The 20,798-nt window shown below is 35.9% G+C and overlaps 1 pseudogene across 1 annotated transcript; it reads right to left on the bottom strand.

The window, feature by feature from the left end:
- Positions 1-7,876: 7,876 nt before the first annotated feature.
- On the bottom strand, positions 7,877-12,809 carry LOC107607582 (protein PALE CRESS, chloroplastic-like; annotated as a pseudogene). The gene is made up of 7 exons (XR_015891991.1): positions 12,584-12,809; positions 12,372-12,454; positions 11,262-11,453; positions 10,759-10,845; positions 10,442-10,492; positions 9,045-9,233; positions 7,877-8,224 (listed from the first exon to the last, which is right to left on the bottom strand). The product of XR_015891991.1 is annotated as a protein PALE CRESS, chloroplastic-like (transcript).
- Between the last annotated feature and the right edge of the window lie 7,989 nt (positions 12,810-20,798).

Consider the following 20,798-nt stretch of genomic DNA (forward strand, 5'->3'; position numbering starts at 1 on the left):
TTCGAGTTAGTGGACAAGTAGACGAGTCTCAAGCTTTTTTCCACAGACTTTTCTGGACGTTTCCACCGCTCATCCAGGCATTTCGCCATTGCAAGCCTTTAGTTAGCATTGATGGGACCCATCTGTATGGGAAGTATGGGGGTACTTTGCTCATCGCGATTGCACAGGACGGGAACTCCAACATTCTACCCGTTGCATTCGCACTAGTAGAAGGTGAGAATGCAGAGTCTTGGTCATTCTTTCTCTCCCACCTTAGACAGCACGTGACACCGCAGCCCGGTCTTCTGGTTATATCGGACAGGCATAACGGCATAAAGGCTGCGCTTGAGGCTCCGGACGGAGGTTGGTTACCTCTATATGCATACCGTGCATTCTGCATTCGACACGTAGCGGCTAATTTTGCCCTTACCTTCAAGGGCAAGGATGCACGTAGGCTTCTAGTGAATGCCGCATATGCCAAGACCGAGGTTGAGTTTGATTACTGGTTTGATATTCTTCGGTCTGAAGACCCGGCGATGTGTGAGTGGGCGAACCGGATTGATTATTCCTTATGGACTCAGCATCGTGACGAGGGACGGAGATTCGGTCACATGACAACGAATATCTCGGAGTGTGTGAACTCAATCCTAAAGGGTGTCAGAAACCTCCCTGTTTGCTCTTTGGTGAAGGCAACATATGGAAGGCTTGCGGAACTCTTTGTTCGCAAGGGTAGAGAGGCTGAGGCCCAGATGGGAACCGGACAGCAATTCAGTCAGTACTTGGTGAAGTGTATAGAGGCCAACTTGAAGAATTCGAGGTGCTTCACGGTGACTTTGTATGACCGGGATAACTCTGAGTTCACCGTAGCCGAGACCACTCCGACGGGCTCTTTCTCATTAGGTACCTACAGAGTATCGCTTGCGTCCCGGACCTGTGACTGCGGGTACTTCCAGGCACTTCATTTCCCGTGCCAGCACGCACTTGCATGCTGCGCCTACTCACGGGTTACCTGGTCCTCTTATGTTCACAGCGTGTATCAGATTAGTTCAGTGTTCCGTGTGTACCAGATGGGATTCACACCGCCGATACCGGAGGGATTCTGGCCACCTTACGACGGGCCAACCGTGATCCCGGACCCTGCCAAGAGGCGTGCGAGAGAGGGTCGTCCGAGATCCACTAGGATACGGACGAACATGGACGAGGCAGATCCGAATCGGCCAAACGGAAGCCATCTGAGTAGGTCCCCATGTCCTCCAGTCTAACTACAAACGGAAGCCATCTGATGTGAACCTGGTTGCCCGACTTGTCCGCAAAAAGCTGCGTGCCCAACAACATCATGATGTACGCACGGGCATAACGACGCACAGTATCCTCATCAGCTCCCTCCGGGCACTCACCAAACGTCTCCTGAAACCAGCTGCAGTTGACCGCGTACTTCTGAACCTGGCTAGGAGGAGGTACCACTCCAAGCAACTCCTCGAACCAAACCCAGGCTGGACGGCCACCCTCGATGTATATATGGAACTCTGATAGGCAGCCGCTGACGTAACGCCCGTCCACTGGCAAACCCAGCTGGTATGCCACGTCCTGCAGTGTGATAGTGCACTCTCCGAACGGCATATGAAACGTGTGAGTCTCCGGACGCCATCGCTTTACAAACGCACTGACAAGGGCCTCGTCCAACCGGAACCATCTATCGTTCAGCCTTGCAAGATGGTAAAGACCAGCCATCTGCAGGTACGGAACGTATCTGTCATCCAGGACCATGCCCTGCTGCCGCCGCATGCTCCTGATGCATCGCTGAGGCTGCGGAAGAAATGAACCGCATTCTTAGAACTAGCTTAATTACCGGTGACAAACATAATCAACACGATAATTGATAAACCAAAAAATCTTACTATGTATAGCCGCTAAAAAATACCAAGAACGAGAACCATTTGCATAAGAAACTTAAATTAGAAACCACCATAGGCTACTGACATGAAAGATCTAACATTATAAAACCACAACTAAACCGCTTACATAAACCACAACTAGAAACCACTAACGTAAACCGTTAACGTAAACCGCTTACATAAACCACATACATAAACCAGTAACATAAACCACTAAGATAAACCACTAAGATAAACCACCAACATAAACCACTAACAAAAACCACTAACGTAAACCGTTAACGTAAACCGCTTACATAAACCACATACATAAACCACATACATAAACCACTAAGATAAACCACTAACATAAACCACCAACATAAACCGCTAACAAAAACCACAAACGTAAACCGTTAACGTAAACCGCTTACATAAACCACATACATAAACCACTAAGATAAACCACTAACATAAACCACTAACATAAACCACTAAGATAAACCACCAACATAAATCACTAACAAAAACCACTAACATAAACCATTTACAGAAATCACTAACATAAACCACTAAAATAAACCACCAACTAAACCAATATCTTACACGCATGCCAAACCACAAACTCACATGTACCAGTAAAACAAAGTTATTTCCGTACTAACCTCTTCGTTGATGACCCCAGCTATATGGGCGACTCCGTCCAAGCGATATAACCGCGCCGGATCGTCCCCCATGAGCAGAGTATTGCGTTCAGTTCCTTCGCGGAGAGAATCTGGGTCGTTTTCTCTGAGATTTGGTGGGGCAGGGGGAAGGTGAGAATGGTTCGAATGAGGCTGATTCGAACTCCTTATATAGCCCATTCCCTAGTAATTCGAATTACTAACAACCTAGCTTAAGCGTAATTCGAACCAGGGTGGTTCGAATTACATGACCTAATTTACCCATAATTCAAACTGGGCTGGTTCGAATTACTTGCATTCGTAGTTCGAACCAGGCTGGTTCGATTTACTTTCAATTTTTCTTTTGAAATTCGAACTACTCTGGTTCGATTTATTTGATGATGAAGTTCGAACTAGCCTGGTTCGAATTACATAAAAATATGATCTGGCTCATTGCTGTATCGATTTTCATTTTAGCTCATATAGGTAAATTTGGAATAATGTTGGCTTATTATAGTGTTTTGCCCGAATTATAATGAATATAAAGAACATGTAGAAGGAAACCTACACAGGAAGTTACTGGAACGGGTGAGAGAATAAGTGTGTTCCTTAGTAAAATTTTTAACCTTCTATCCATCATTTATCGTCATATTTATAGACATCTTCAACCAATCAAGCCTGGCCATGTGTTGACCTTCATATACTCTAACAATAACTATTCCCCACCAATCACAAGCTTGATAACTGCTCTGCAAACTTCATTTTCGGCCTTCTTCTTGTCAATGCTAATTTGATCGAATTCCTTTAATCGATCTCTCTATCATTGACACAACTAATGTCGACCAACAAGTACTATAAATTTTTTAGTGTTTTTCTAAACTAATTGTATGGTGCGATTTGTGAAAATCATATCAATGTGATACACATTCTATACATCACATATGTGCATTTCACCTATTGATTAGCATATAAAATTTTTTTTTGTGGAATTCGGATGAGGATGATAATAAAAATGATAATTATAAAAAAAAATGTAGTTAGTTCTGTGACTTTTAATAATGATGATGATGATAATAAAGAAAATGAAAAAAAAAATTGATACCACTATCGATGAAGAAGAAGAACATGACTAATTTATATAATAGGAGTTAGGATGACTATATAACTTGTGTTAGTTCATATTAATACTTTACTAGATAAACAAGACTGGAATAACCAAGACTGGAATGGGTACTTTTGTTTTAAAGCCTTTTGACACTACAAAAAAATTATTAGAAATTGGATTAAGTATTTTCTCACCATTTTTCTTTTATCAAAAACAATATAAAGAAGGGAATGAGAGTTGAAAACAACACTTCAAGCCCAAATGAATAGAGCTGGCAATACTAACCTATTCGTGGATATCCAATCCAACCAAATCCGTTCGGGCAGGATTGGAAACCAACCCATAGCGAAGCAGATTGAGCTGCAAGGTAGGATTGGGCTAGGGTTTATGCCTAACCCTATTATATGCAGTTAAAAACTATTATACATATATATTAAAGTTGATGGAGATCCAACCCACATCCTCTTTCTTCTATAATTTTAACATAAATTTTATTATGATTTTGTTATTTTTAATTTTAATATGAATTTAATTTTATATTTTTTATTTTATTAGTATGTTTAAAAATCATAGAGTAATTAAATATTATGTTTGATTGGAAAAATTAATTTGTTGTGAATCGAGTCCGATAGGATCGGGTGGGGAATTTTAGAGTGCGAGTAGAGTTAATGTTAAGAGATTCTCAACCTGCACGTAGGATAAGACAGAGGATTAAAAATAACTTAAATCTATAGGTAGGGTTAGTATCAGGTACCAGAGATCAAGGGAGTGAAGAGAATTGAGATTAGTTGCAGTGCAGAAAATTGTTCTGCAGTAATGATAATACAAATTTTATGAACTAGAGAATTGTATAGTTGTATTACAAACTGAGTATATTGATTACAGTTAACAATAGCTAAGTGCTCTATATATAGAGAGGAAGCTAACTAACTAACTAATAGAAAACAAACCAAGAAAGTCAATTGATAAAATAGATTGGTCTTGAAGTATTCTTGGTTTTCTTGAACACTAAGTTATTTCAGTAATCTTACTCTTATACTCAACACCCCCTACAAACTCATGGTCTTCTTGGACAAGACCTTGAGTTTGATTTTGAAACGATCAAAATTAGAGGAAGAGAGAGGTTTGGTTAAAAGATTGGCAACTTGATCTACTGGTGGTATGTGAATAACAACCAATTGTTGTTGATTTACCCTTTCCCGAACAGAATGTAGATCTAGGTCAAAATGCTTGGTTTTGTTGTGTAGAATGAGATTGGCAGTGAGCATAACAGCACTAATATTATCACTGTAAATGATTGGAATGCTGGAACATCTAATATGAAGCTCAGAAAATAGGTTCAGTATCCAGCGAATATCAGTTTCAACAGCAGCGATGCTTCTGAATTCAGCTTCTGTACTTGATTTACTCATGAAATGCTACTTTCTACTAGCCCAAGAGACTAGATTAGTCCCCAAATAGATGCAATAGGCCGTGGTGGATCTTCTATCGTCTATATCTAATCCCCAATCTGAGTCTGCAAAGGCAAAGAGTTTTAAGTCGGTGCTTCGAATCCTTTGATCCATGGTACCAACCAAGTATCTTAGGATTCGTTTAACACATTTCCAATGAGAGACAAGAGGATTATGCATGAATTGGGACACTTTATTTACAGCAAAGGCTATGTTTGACCAAATATACCATTTCCAAAGGTTTATGAAATTGGTATGAATCAGGTTGATGAAAGGGTAGGGCATGCATCTTGGACATACAGTAGTATTTGCACAAGGAAGAAGTTGTATCATTAATTTGGTCACTAGAAAGATTACATGTATTTAAGACTAAAGAAACTGTTTTGGGTGCACAATGGCTCAATTTTTTGTACCAAACATCAAAATTATTACAATTTGCACTAAAAACAAAAGGATTAGATGTAATTGTAGTTGATTTAGCTATTGCAACTCTTTCAAACTCATATACTCCTTGCTTAGGTGATCCATGAAGAAGGATCTATTTGGTGGCATGGGATTTCACATAGCAAACATTTGGATGAAATTCGAAGTAACAGTTGTTATCAACAGTAAATTTTTTTTTTTTTAAAGTAAAAAAGTTCAACACATTAAAGTGGAGCAAACAGTATCAAGCAAACAAAAAGACAGGCAACTCCCACAAACTCCTTGAACAGAGGAAGATTATGAGAAATTTCTAGTGAATGTAGTAATTGTCTTAAAAGAAATTTATGATTGTTATCTAAAGAAATCAAATATGAGTGTCCAATATGTGCAATTGGTGTAGAAGTATCATTACCTAATACCACCTGTTCTGTTCCTTGAAAGACTGAAGAGGAAATTAAACTATTCGGATCTAATGTGATGTGGTGTGAGGCACCAATATCTGGAAACCAAGAGGATTCTAATGAATTTGCAGGATTGGATTGTGGAAGGTTGAAGGTGGTGGTGTAATTGAAGATGATGCAGTGGAATTAGAGTTGTTGCTAGAAGTGAAGTTCTGATCAAACCTGTGGAAGCAGTTTACTGTAATATGGCCAAACCTTTCACAAACCTGGCATTGTGGACTATTGGAGGAGTTCCAGTTTGTTCTGCCTCCTCTGAAGGTTCTACCTCTACCTCTTCCAGCAATAAAGCCTCTGCTAGTTCCTCTATTGTTGAATTGGTAACTGACTTGTGTAAAATTAGATTGTACAAGGCCAAGATCAGGTTTCTTAAACCTGGTTAGCATGCTTTCATGAGAGATAAGCATAGTTGATTAGTTTCAGCATCACTGAGGCTAAGATTATCTGATTTTGCATCATAGAAATGTATATAGCATACTCTTCATTCAAACCATTAGTAATAGCCTCAAAATGCTCATCAAGAGTCAAAGGATTGCCCACTGCTGCTAAAGAATCCATCACCTTTCTAATTTTCTTGAGATATTCTGAGGTTGTAGATCCTCCTTTCTTGATGCCTTTTAATTCAATTTTGAGCTGTTTCACCTTTATGTTCGAAAACTTGCCAAAGTGTTATTGAATCTTGTCTCAAATTTGATAAGCAAATTTACTGCCAATTACCTTTGTTTTGAAGGAATTAACAATCGATTGCACCAGCCAAGTTGCAAGGAGATTATCATACAATTTTCATTGCTTGTATTTTTTGAGGCAGTGTTGGAAGCTCTATCTGCTTTTGTATCATACATTGATGACACTAGCTCTTTCTGGAGATGATCTTCAAGATCATTTGCTCCAATTGTAAAGAAAGCAAGCTCTTGCCATGTGAGAAAATTGACTTCATCCAACTTATCCTACTATCGACAGAAATTTTTTATTTCCATGACTGAGTAAAGAAGAATTGTTACTGTCCATCATTCGAGTTGAATCAGATGTGATCTCTGATGATTTAGATTCTAGATCGGAGCCTTACTTTGATACCATGTCAGGTACTAAAGATCAAGGGAGTGAAGAAGAAGAGAATTGAGATTAGTTTGTTCTACAATAATAATAATGTAAATTTTATGAACTAGAGAATTATATAGTTATATTACAAACTGAATATATTGATTACAATTAACAATTGCTAAGAGCTAAGTGTTCTATATATAAAGAGGAAGTTAACTAACTAATTAATAGAAAACAAACCAAGAGAGCCCATTGATAAAACAGATTGGTCTTGAAGTATTCTTAATTTTCTTGAATACTAAGTCATTTCAGTAATCTTGCTTATACTCAACAATTAAGATGGAGTAAAAATCCTACCCTATCCTACTTATTGTTAGCTTTATAACATATGTAATAAAATTGATAAAAATCAAACTCACATCCTTTTTTTTGTAATTTAAAAATAAATTATATTATGATTTTGTTGCTTTTAATTTTAATATAGAATTAATTTTATATTTTCTATTTTATTAGTATGTTTAGGAACTATAAAATGAGTAAATATTATGTTTGGTTGAAAAAATTGATTTATTGTGGATCAAATCAGATAGGATCAGGTGTAGAACTTTAGAATGCGAATAGAGTTAGAATTGAGAGATTCTCAACCCATAAGTAGAATAAAGTTGAATTTTAGAAAGAATTTAAATTCCCAGGTAGGGCTGAGATGAGGTCTAAATCCTTCCTACTCTATCCTTCCATTACCAGCCACTCTTCATTTGAAATGAATCAATGAGACGCAGACGATAAGCCGTAGACTCAACTGCTTATTGATCTAACTATTCAATTCTCTTACTTTTTGTTTAAAACTTCGACCAGTAAATTGGCATGCTATGGTTTCATATCCTTTCGAAAGGGAAAAAAATATGTTATAAAATGAAGCTAATTGATTGCAAACTTAATGCATAACAAACTCTTATATCAACACTATATACTATAAGAAAAATATAATAAAAAGAAGGCTACCACGTCAAACCAATTGCTAAATCTAATAGGCTTCTACTTGGCGTATTGTTTGTTGCTTCTCTTGTTGCTTCAATCTATTTGCAACAGATTGTGGATCGAATCCTGCTGCATTTTCCACTTCACTTCGATCGGCTCGAACCTCTTGTAGCAATGCATCCACCTCTCTTACGAAGTCTACCCTCAATAGAGCACCGTCGTCTTCAAGGGTCGGTCGCAAGGGCCCTTCAAGCTTGATACCATGCAAGATTATTGAAATTAATAACTTTTGTATTTATTCAGATAGAGGTGGGACTCAAACTACAAATTTTTTGTAGTTTACACAATAGATAGGCTGCGTATATTAGGTGCAGCCCTTCCCTACGTTAACATGGGATGCTTCTGCATCAAACTGCCCTTTAGACAATAGATAGTATCTACACTATTCTTGTCTTTAACCAGATTTATGTATTCAAGTATAAACAGATAAACTTGAATAAAGTTTAAGCACTTACTATTGATGCCTAATTTCAGTAATTACTGTGGACTTATCGTAATTTTATACATTCCTGAGACTCAACCTTGAAACCACTAAGAAAGGCACGAGCTTTCCAAAGTAGACTAGTATTTGGTCATATAAAACATGAACTTAGTTTAGATTTAGTGTGGTATATTGGTATTAATACTTTATTCAGTGGAACCGTAGAATTTAGAAAAACAAAAATTCTGTTTTATAGGGGTGCAACAAATTCATTCTGGAAATAGAACGCATACAATTTTATCCCTGAATAAAATAGCATTGGTCCTGGAGAAAGATCAACTTGTTCTAACAATATTAAATTCAAGGACAAAATTGCATGTGGTTTCTATTTGAGAAACAAATCTGTTACAACTCGAACTTTTTCAGAGGAAAAATTGTAGTTTTTCTTTCTTCATTATCGAGAAAGAGAGAGAGAAGAGAAAAAAGGAAAAAGGGGGGGGGGGGGGGGGATGTAGAGATAGGGAAGAACTCGAACTTAGGGAAGCTACTATACAAGCATATCATTTGACTAAAGCCTATAGGTGTGGCTTACCTTATCAATGTCAAAAGACTCAAATCCTGGTGGAATGAGAACACTGAATGGATCCTCCCGTGGAAAAATATCAATCATGATCTTTTTACATTTCTTCAGCCATTCACTGAAGTCAAAGCCATCATACATAATCAAAAGCTCGTTGAGTAGTGTCATTGCAGGGGTAGCCTCTCGACTCAAGATCTCAGTCTACAATCAAGAACAGAAAATAAATAAATAAAAAAGAACAGAAACAAAAATTTTGGGGACGGGGGTATGTAAAGAAATGCAATATGAGCCAAAAATCATATGGTTTATGCATTAAAATCACATCGGTTGATCAAGGGAAGACATGAATTACTGGATTGATTGATAACCTTAGGTATACTAGGGAAAACACGGGCTCTCTTTTTAATGGCGGTGTTGTTAGGATTAGATACAAATTTCCCAATGGACTTCAAGTTTACAAGTGTAAGAAATTCAGGGCAGTTTGGAGATTACTCAAAATCAGAATATTGGAAGGTTGAGTGGGACCTTAGGTTCTAAGTTCTAACTAACTTGTAAAGGGAGTGAGGAATGAGAGACTGCTAGTCTGGTAGTAGAATATATGGGTGCATTGTGTTTTTCTGTTATGGGGGAAATGTATTTAGGCACAGTAGGGTGTGGAGACAAGGTAGGAGATTGGTAGGAATTGGCTAGGAGAGTGAGGCTGCTACAGTGCCTCATTTCTCCCTTTGCTAATTTTGATGTGTTTTTCTTCCCAAGCAGTAGAGCTGAAACCCAACTTTAGTACTTCACAGTGAGTAAATAATACACTATACCTATTCTCTCCCTTTTCTTGTGTGATTTCTTACAGGTGCGCATCGCATCAAATTAGCAAGAGCAGCTAAAGTTACAAGGTATGAACATTTAGAGTATGAGAGTTACAAGGCAAGATAAACTATGATACTGTCATAAAATTCAGCAATTGTAATTCAAACCTAAGAACTAGCCCATAAGAGGAGGGTTATCAAAAGTACTTATTAACTGACATTAACTGACATTGGACTGTAAACACATTCAAATATTGCATACTTAAAAGAGGGACACTTTCATCTGGTAAGAGGGTGGTACCCAATAACATTTATTTGTGTATGTATTTGCTATGCAGGAGAAGCAGCAATTCACAGTCAAAATGGCTATAAAGACCTCATATTGCATTAAAAATCAAGGAACAATCCATCGCAGCCAAAGTAGAACTATCCATCAAGTTATGTAGAAAATCAGGAGCCTCCACAGCCTTCTGAGTGAGCAAGTCTCTCCTTCTCTTCTTTGTGTGTGTGGTGAGAAAAGAAGGATGAGGGCACAGAAAGTTAACAGAGTTCTAGAACTCCTAAAGAAGTTATGTAGTAAGCAGAACAAAAAAGAAGAGCAGTTACCTCAACCCTTCTGTATAACAGATCCAGACTTCTTATAGCATCCTTTTCCTCCTGTAAAGTGGTGATCAAGTAACATGAAATTAGATAGCAGGATCCATGGATTAAACAGAAGAAAACATAGCACTAATGCTAATATTCATTTTGGATAATCCATCTCAAATTAGGAGAAGGAATTGAAAGTTGAAAGTTTTACATGAGAACACATCAAAGGAATCGAAGAGTCTGAGTTCTTGGGTAAGCAAAATCAGAAATATGAATAGAATCAAGTTCACGAGAAAATGAAACTTCCAAATGTTTTTTAACAAAGAACAACTTACATCACGCTGGGCAAGATCAAGCCGGTTCCATATGACCATTAAAACAAGTTCATTGAGTTCTCCTTTCTCAGCAGCTTCCTCAATTTTCTACCAATAATAAAGACAAAAGTGATCAATCATTCACACTAGTATCATTGAATCCTAGTTAAAAAGACTTAACACCAACTAAAACATGTCAAAAATTGTACACGCATGCATGAAAAAGCCTGACTGGTATGAAAATTTCCTTACGATTCTCTTATATGCACAAAATACACGTTATAAAGAAAGCGACAACTTTAATAACCATAAATTGTACATAATTGCAAGGGATGAAACTTTTATGCAAAAAAGATGTTAAAAAGGCTATTAGAATGAGATACATGTCAGACATAATGGACCCACTTTCCCTTCCATTTCTTCTTTTTCTTATTTACAATTTTCCTTTAAATTTAAATTTATGCATCGAAAACAAAAACTGCATTTCCATGATGATAAAAGATATCGTTTCACCAAGAAATTACCTCTTCAATTTCTTCTGCAGCTAGTATAAAGCTTGAAACCAACTTCCGTGCTTTTATGACATCTTGTTCAGGGTATCCCTTCAGTCGCATGCCAATTTCCCTATATTCATCCATCTTTCTTTCTTCTTCCTCATCTTCTTTGCGTAACTGATGCAATTCCTTTGTCTCTTCACGTTGTCGAGCTTGCCATTCCTATCTTTGTGATGGTTAGTGAAATCTATACAAATAAAACCTTCAAACAATTCAGCATACATGAATGGCCAAGGGACAAACTGATGCCATAATATTTTCATAGTTCAAACTAATTGGCCAAGAAGAAAAATGTCCATTCATGCACTATATATATGTTGATATAATGTTTATCCAACAGAAAATGCAGTTAAAAATCAGAATCATTTGATGATATATATGCCCTAAACATATTCAGCAAGGATGTTAAGAGCAGTACATAATTGACCAACAAAACAAGAACTCAAGTTTGAGTGGAGCTATAGCATTTTTTCTTTGAAGATAAAACCAATTTAGTTACCTTTCCCCCATTCTAGAAGCTTTTTGGGCAATAAAAAAAATCTAGCTCCCTGCTAAGTTGCTAACAAGAATACATCCTTTACCAAATACATCTATAAGATTCAAACACTTTTGGGCAAAATACAGCATTTACCTTATTAGAATTTGCGTCATATTAGCCCCATGGTTAGAGCGGTTGACACCAAAACTGCTATATTAAAATAGCAGATGAAAGGATGGCCATTTTTTTGGAGAAATATATGTAATATCACACTGTTTATACAACATATACAAATGTTCAAAATTTTAAAAATACACACAATTGAACCATTCATTATCAATAACCGAATGTCATAATCCCTACCACAGTCTAAAAAATCAATAAATAAACATACAATTAACAACAACATCCAATGCATAACAACATTAAATCTTAATTAAACTTGAGTCTCTAACATTAAGAAACATTTTAATGATGATAATGCCATTGCTTTAAAAAATAAAAAATAAAAAATAAAAAAATAAAAAATATGCCAAGGGAGCAGCAGCCACAATGAGATTAAAAAACGACAGAGAGTAGAAAAGTGCATTAACAATACATACATCATCATAGTACTCCTTTGGCATCCCTTCTAGAAGCACCTCTACCTTTTGATTTTCCTTTTTGATACACCTTACTCTTAAACCTGCACCCAAAACCCCAACCAAAAACCAAAAACAAAAATCAGAATTTGAAATTATGGGGTAACTAAACATGCCAAAAAGAATAAAAATTTGTGGTTGCAGTGACTAATCTGCAGCTGAATTGCATTTACATGATGTAAAAGGTGGGAATAATAGAGGAGGATTTGTAATAAAAAGGGATGAACAATAAACGGTGGTATCTAAGGAGAGAGAAGAGCAAGTTAGAGTGAGAAGCTTCATCTTCTTTTTTTTTCCTTTTTTCCTTTGTCAGCAAAGCCTTTGTAAAGTTAAAATGTTAAACCCTTCACAGGCTCCAACCATGTTTTTGGGCTTGTTTTTCATTACAGGTTATTCCCCCCCCCCCCCCCAAACAAAAATAACAAAAACAAAAAAACCTAAATACTTAGGAATTATTTGTTAGAATATCAATAATTTCGGAAATGCTAATTCAACAACAAAAAGGTATTTTACAACCAATAACTAGAATTGAATTGTCCAAATTATCCTTTCATTGGAAAAAAGAACAAAATTTGAAAAACAACAAATTTTTCCCCATGTCGACTTCTTCTCTTATTTCATTTTCCCTCTCTCCAACTCTCTCTGTTCCTCTCACATTGAAGCCACAATGCTACTGTCATTGGCACCCTCACTCACTATTGTCATTGTCACAAATAACAAGTTTTTTATTTGTGAATGGTAATAATATATAAATGTCTTTCAAGGTTACACCTAATGATAAAATGCTTTAAAAACTGATCATATCTTGCTGGGCTGCTAATAAAGGGTTTTTTTTTTTCCTTTGATAGAAGAAGGAACTTATTATTGTGCAGCAGTACATAGAGGCCCCATTTGATAACTATCTTTGGATAGGAATATAGATAATATGACACCCAAACCTATTTAAAGGAGACAGACAGAAACAGGAAAAATGTCTCTGTCCTAGAAAAGGGAGCAAAACACTTGTTTCTATCCTCATTGTCTCATTGTTTCTATATTTTATACCCAAGACACTTGCCAAACACGGCTAGAGATATGATAAGGTATAATAACAAGAAGAAAGAAAAGAAAACGTGTATTTTCTACAAGATTGATCTAAGTGACAAGGCAAGTCAATTTCTCCTCATATCTATTAAAGAAACACCTCTAAAAAGACCATTTGTTAAACACCACATCGAATCTAAGAATGAAATCGTATCTCAGATGTAAAATGTCATCTAAACAGATCAAGATCCTCATAAAAAATCAGCTTTCCTTTTTGAAGACAGCACAGAATAACAAAAAGTAAAATTTCCCACAACCTCTGAATTTCGTAAGAACAAACCAATGCAATTCCTTGTGACAAATCCAACTCTCTCTAAACATGTCAAAAGAGCCTGTTACACAGATAGTTCGCAGCCGCACATTCCAGAAGAAAACGAAACACTGATTCTGAAGTACAGCAACACATACACACACACACACACAAATACACACAAGGCTGCTAAACGAAATCTCCATTGATAGATAGACCAATTTCCCACTTTTAGCAATTGAAACGAAAATTTACTTCTTCAACATCAAGCAAGTTCTAGATGTATTTTAGTTGAAATTGACGAAGCCTTATGATTGTTATTGAATCACAAAGCAACTCAAAGAATCACCTTTACAATGAAACTATAAAAACACAAGTACAAATATAACTATAAAATAACTTAGATTCATTGATGATTGAATGACTTTGAAGAATCCATATAACATTTACCTGGCTGCACATACGTAGCACAAGCAAGTCCTCGCTCCAATGCTCCATTAGTCCATTAGGTGTGTTAAAGTATAACCTGTACTCACTTCCATGAGGAATGCCAGGAATATATTGATAGTTATATTAACACTAACTCTATATACAAATTAAATCCACTGTTCTATTTTCTCAGTTGATACTTAGTTTACTAAGGAAAATAGTGAAACATAAATAAGAAAATTAAGAAGGAAATAAACCATTCCTCAGTTTTCACATGCACCAAATCCTCAACGAATTGAGGGTAACCATTGCTTTCGTGAAAATTGCATCTTTCTTTCAAAATAATTAACACCAAACACAAAAATCAAATTTCAAAACGTAAAATTCTATCAAGCAGTACGCAATTTCTAGTTTTCTTACCTTTGACGGAGGAAGTGGCCAAATGCTTTATGCGGGTTCTCTGAAGTAGAAGCCGAAGCTCTTACGGTTGGCGTTCTTGATGGGATGAAAGTAAGGGTTTGGGAATGGGAGTGGAGAAAGGAGGAAGTAGTGGTTGTTGGATGGAAGAGTTTGATTGGAACAGATAGGGTCGACATTGGTGTGAAGATGGAGAACCGAAGCAAAGGACAGCACTGCACAGCGGCGACGTAGCAATGAAGAGGGAGGAGATGGGAAGGGAGGCGCAGGCGGTGCTGTCGTAAACGCGAGCAGGAGTCGCCGGCGGTGTGATAAGGGAGAAGAGGGAGAGCTGAACCGCGTGGAGGGAGCCGACGGAAGAGAGGGAGGAAAAACAGCGGAGAGTTTGGTGACGCGGTGGGGGTAGTTTCCGGCGCCAACTTGATGACTCGGATGGGTGAAAATGGGGAGATAATGATGATGGAAGACACCGGTAGAGTATATGATGGAAGATGATGAAGGAGGATGATTTTTTTTTCAAAAAAAAAAAAAAAAAAACAATGGTAATTATCCATCTTTTTAATGGGTAAATTTGTCTAAAGGTTAATTATTTTTTCCACGAAAAACAATTTTAAAAATACTTTTAACAATTTTGAACGGGAAAAAATATTAACGATAATTTTAACAGTACTTATCAATTATTTTTACTAGAACGTGTTCACTGTTGAGCAAGTTTCTTTTCATTTTTATTTATTTAAAAAGCTTTTAATGGATTTTTCTAAATTTTTTAGTAGGATATAATTTCAATGCAGGGATTAATTTATTGTACATAATTATTAAAATTTATTAAAAATTAAAATATCTTATTAAAATTATGTTAAGGCTAAAGACAAATTAAAAAAAAAATACACATTTTATAAATGAATGTTAATGCATACTGGAAGTACAATACTTACAATAAAAATTTTATGTATTTATATACTTAGAAATATTGAAATTTTAATTTATGATATTATTAAAAATTTTACTATCATAAATTTTATATTATAAAAAATTAGTCAATTAAAATGATAAACTATTCTTATAAATCTATATAGGTGGATTTTTTGGTGGCATGATTTTAGGTAGGATTATACACGGATCTGATTGGATATGATCTAAAATTCTATCCGATCCACACTCTGTCTATCAGATCGGATACATTATTTGCGTCGGATATCAAATATATGCAGAAAATGTTTAAAAGTTTTTTTCTTTAAATTTCAATAAAACCTATTTTCAACTTTTTAAACCTATTTACTCCTAAAATATTATCAATCGAAGTTCTCTTCAATAACAAAAAGAAAATAATAACACAAGATCTAAGAACAATTATAAATTGAATTACAACATAAAATTAAAGCTAAATTGGTATTTGTTTTCTCTCTCCTTATTGACTCTTCTAATATAGATCCAGCAACACTTGGTGGAGTAGGAATGCTTCCTACTTCACACCCACTTGTATTGTTAGTAAGTACTTGCTTATCAGCCATTACATTTTCCAAACAATCCTACAATTAAATAAATCATATAAGTTTACTGTTTACACATCAATAATATTGTTTATTATCAATATATCGTTTTTTCTAATTCATATTAATTCAAGATTGTACTTCAAAATTATTCTCTCTGTTCTTCAGCAACTCAGTTCATCATTGATCTCAAAATATTACCTAATGAATGATTAAAGTAAAAATAAAGGTTAAGTACAATTTTGGTCCCTAAGGTAGGGGCTGAAAATTTTTTTCGTCCCCGGCCTTTCTCAAAGGTTTAACATGGTTTTAAAATCGTCCTTCAGACAAAAATACCATTCCCATTCTTCCCCAAAATTAACCAGAAACGTTGAAGCTGAACCATAACCCACCACCACCACCATCATCTTCATCGAAGCATCAATAACAACAACAATGCAACAAGGTAATAAACATTAAAAAAAAGCAAAAACAGAAGCAGAAGCAGAAATAATGGGATTAGAAGCAAAACCAAAACCAGAAGCACAAATAACCAGAAGCAGGAGCAGAATAAAATTGAATTAGAAGCAATCCAGAATCAAACCAAAAACAGAATCAAACCAACAATAATAACCATTTCCTAAAATCCGCTAATAGAAAATCAACATCTAACTAAACTAATCCAAAATCAAACCAAAAATAGAAATTGAAAGCAAAATGATAACCTGAATTATGAAAATAGAAAACAGAAAACATTCTTCTTCTTCAATGAAATCAGAAACAAAAACAAAAGAAATAGAAGTAAAACAGCATCGTGTTCTTCTTCAATGGAATCAAAAGCGTGGAATAGGTTCTCTGTAGGCTCAAGTTGTCCGCGGCGCCCAGCCCAAATCCACCGCGGAGACTCCGCAATCGCCGCCGCCACCATCGTCTGCCTCTTCCTCCTCCCTTGCCGCCAATGTCGCATCAGTCTCGGACTAACTGCCTTCTTCATATTCCTCGTCACCAAAGGCCGTAGATGCCTCGCCGCTGGTGGACAACAAGAGTGTTGTGACAGCTCCTCGCCAGGGGTGAGCTCTGGTTGCAGGAGGTCCGAGACAGGGAAGGAGAGAAGGAGGGAAGAGGGTCGCGGTGGCTCTAGGGTTAGTGCGAAGGGGAGGAGCAGCGGCGGCGAGGAGCAGCGGCGGTGGCCCTTCCCCTTCCTTTCCCCACCTTCCCTTCCCCCTCTTCTGTCCTCTCTTCTCTTCCCTGAACTGAACCAGCGTGAATTGAATTCCTTCCCCGTTTCTTCCTTATTCAATGTTTTGTTCTTTTTGTTTTTTTTTTTTGTTTTTTTAGTTAAGGGTATTTTTAGAATAAAATTTAAAATTTGGTAAAAATGACGATTTTTAAACAAACTGAAACTTTCGGGACTATTTTGTAGCGAAAAAAAGGCCGGGAACGAAATAAATTTTCAACCTCTACGTTTAGAGACCAAAATCGTACTTAATCCTAAAAATAACTAATTAATATCAAATTGCTAAATTTAAATTAGTTACTTAACGAAGACGATGGAGACAATGAAGGAGTCAAGGAGACGTGGTCTGGGCGTCTGGCAGAGTCGATGCAGGAGACACTGTCTGACGGAGCCGATGAAGAGGACGACGAATGCTGGAGGAGGACGACGAATGCGATAGAGGAGACGACGAATGGTCGACCGCAATGAGGAGACAAAGAACCACCGCGAAGGAGACGATGACGGCACAACGCGATGACCGGCGATGGAAGAGACGAAGCACCCACCTATGGAGAAGATGAAGACGCGACAAGGAAGTAGACGTACCTTTCTGAGGAGGTGAACAGCGCCGGTGACGGAAGCGAGGCGAGCTCTGAGTCAGTGAGTTCGAGAGAAGAAGAAAGACGAGCCTAGGAGAGGGAGAAGGAGAGAGGGAAAGTGGGGAACACTGCACCCAATTATATATTTATTTGTTAAAGGTGCAGATCCACGGATCAGATCCGTGGGTATCAACACAATATCTGCTATCCGATTCTATTAGAGTGTGGATCGGATAATATATGCAAAATGTGAATCGGATACGGATAATTACCGCGGATATGTGAATATTATCCAATTCATGTACAGTTCTAATTTTAGGTGCCTGATGTTTAACTGGCCAATGATGGCATGCTGACATGTGGCAAGTGGTGAGTCTTACCCATGAGTGCATCAACGCTGCGTCAAAAGAGTTTAGTGTTGAGCGCTAGGGGTGAATGCGGATCGGATCGGATCGGATATGGCTAAAATTTCTATCCAATCTGCACTAAAATCATCGGATCAGATCGGATTTAATATCCGCAGTTTTTTAACTTGGATCCAATCCGATTCGCACATTTTCGGATCGGATCGAATATCGGATATATCCGTAAAGCACAAAAATATTTTTAAAAGCTTATTTTTATTAAAAAAAATATCAATAAAATTTATTTTTTTATTCTTTTAAATATGTTTACTTTTAAAATAATATTAAACATACTTTTCTTAAATAATAAATTAAAATAATACAACATATATGATAATTATTAGTTGAAATAAAACATAAAAAAATATTTACTTATTTATTTCTTTATTTTTGCAGAAACGCAGATATGTGGATCGGATATGCAAATACATATACAAAATTCACAATCTGATCCTATTAATGTGCAGATCGAATCCGATTCGTGAATATCCCATTGAGCGCGGTAAGTTTGTGAGCTTTACAGGGGCATTGAGAGAATTTTGACTTCAAAAAGGTGAATACTATGGTGCCTAACTTCCTAAAAAAGACAAAGAAATAATATTTAATAAATTTTAAATATTTTACTTTTATTTTATATATTTTATTTTTAACTTATAAAAACAAATTAGATAATTTAAGCACCACAATGAAAGGCATCATAAAATCCACCCTTCAAAAAAAATGGTGGTGACATGGGCTAGTTAAAGTGTGACTACAGTGGACAAAAACACTTGTTTTAAAAAATGGTTGAATGTGCAAAAACCAAAAAATATGTTAGGCAAAGAATAAATCTGATTTTTATAAATGAATTAAAAGCTAAGATGGAGAGGGTAATGTAGAGGGAAAAAAAATTAATGACGAGACTTTTATTCATTTTTAGATTAGATTGATAGATTTCTTTAATCATGAAATTTAAAAAAACGAAAATAATTCTTTAAGATTTGAATTGAAAAACCTGAAAAAAACGTGTTAGTACAAAATTTTCTTATATTAATTATAAGTAAAATTGGATTCAATTACAAAAAATACTAATTCACCTACCGTTGTAATTTTTTTTTAAAATAATAAATCTTTTATATATATAAAAATTTAAATATTTGAAGGTAAAAAAATTAATAAAATAATAAAATAATAAAATAAAAAGTTAATTATTATTAATTTTGTAATTTTTATAAAATATATTTTATTATCTTAATTTAAGAGTAATTAATTTTTTATTTTATTATTTTATTATCAACTTTTTTTTTCTTTAGAAGATATTGATTCATAAGGGAAAAAAAATCCCAAATGTTACCTGTTTTCCATTGTATTTCACAAACAATAAGCTTTAAATTAATTTGTAAAGAGAAATGTGAAAATCAAACCATTTTAGTAGCATTTTTTATAATTAAAATGTAACAATGATGTTAGAAACTTATCTTGTAACCCACTTTTTTTTTTTAATTTTAAAAGGTGCAAATTTTGCAACAATTTATAATTAAATAAAAATTACAAAACTAATACAGCATTTAATAATAAAAAGCTAATAACGATAAGCTCATTTTTTGGGGCAGTAAAATTAAATTAGATGAGACACTAAGTTAATTAATATTCCTTTACTAGCAAAGCGAAGTTTGAAACTAATTTCAAAATATACAGGTTCCGTCTTTTTCTTCGTGGCGGTGTTGTCTCTCCGTGACGATGCTGTCTCACCCATCATTCACACGTCAGAAAAAGGACAGACCCACACAGCCACACTGAACCCTATCAGCTACTGAAATCCACGTTCTCCATCGCCCGGATACTCTCCGTCGGCCATATGGTGTCGTAGCTGCCGGACTAGTCTAACCTTTTCCTCCCACTTCTCCCGTCGGCGTCGCTCAGGTTAACGTAAGCTATGCTGATGGTTCTTTTTGGCCGGCGCACCTCAATTTTGTCGTAGTTGTTTGATCTCTCCTCGCAGTATTTTTCTATTAGCAATCTCTCTCAGTTAGAAGTTTAATTAATTTTGATTAGAGATTTAAACTATTTATCCCTGTCCATTAACAATTTCACCGTACTTGATCCAATTAACACCTCTGGACTACTCTCTTCAAAAGTGGCACGTGTTCCTTTCAGATTGGACATTTGTCCTTGGCCACTTTAGCCACTGTTTTAGTCTTGGCACCACAGACGACATCACCATTTATATAACACATAATAAATATAAAAAAATGTTATTTGTACATCAAAATCAGCCACTAAAATCAGTCACCAATGTATTTGTGTATAAATATATGTGTGGTTTAATTTATGGGAAAAGCTCTACATCCATGTAAAAAATACATGGCTGTTATCCAAGTAACTTCCTCCACACACGCGTTTCCCACCCCACAGTCGTTTATTATACACGCGCCTCATATAACATATCGCATTTTCGTTCTTCTTCTTCAACCTAATAAAATCCATCGTTCTCTTCTGTTCTCGTTTTTCTTCTCTGATCGCATTCTTCATTATTGATCTG

The sequence above is a fragment of the Arachis ipaensis genome, chromosome B7 (assembly GCF_059453495.1).
Source record: "Arachis ipaensis isolate K30076 ecotype BB chromosome B7, ASM5945349v1, whole genome shotgun sequence".
NCBI lineage: Eukaryota > Viridiplantae > Streptophyta > Magnoliopsida > Fabales > Fabaceae > Arachis > Arachis ipaensis.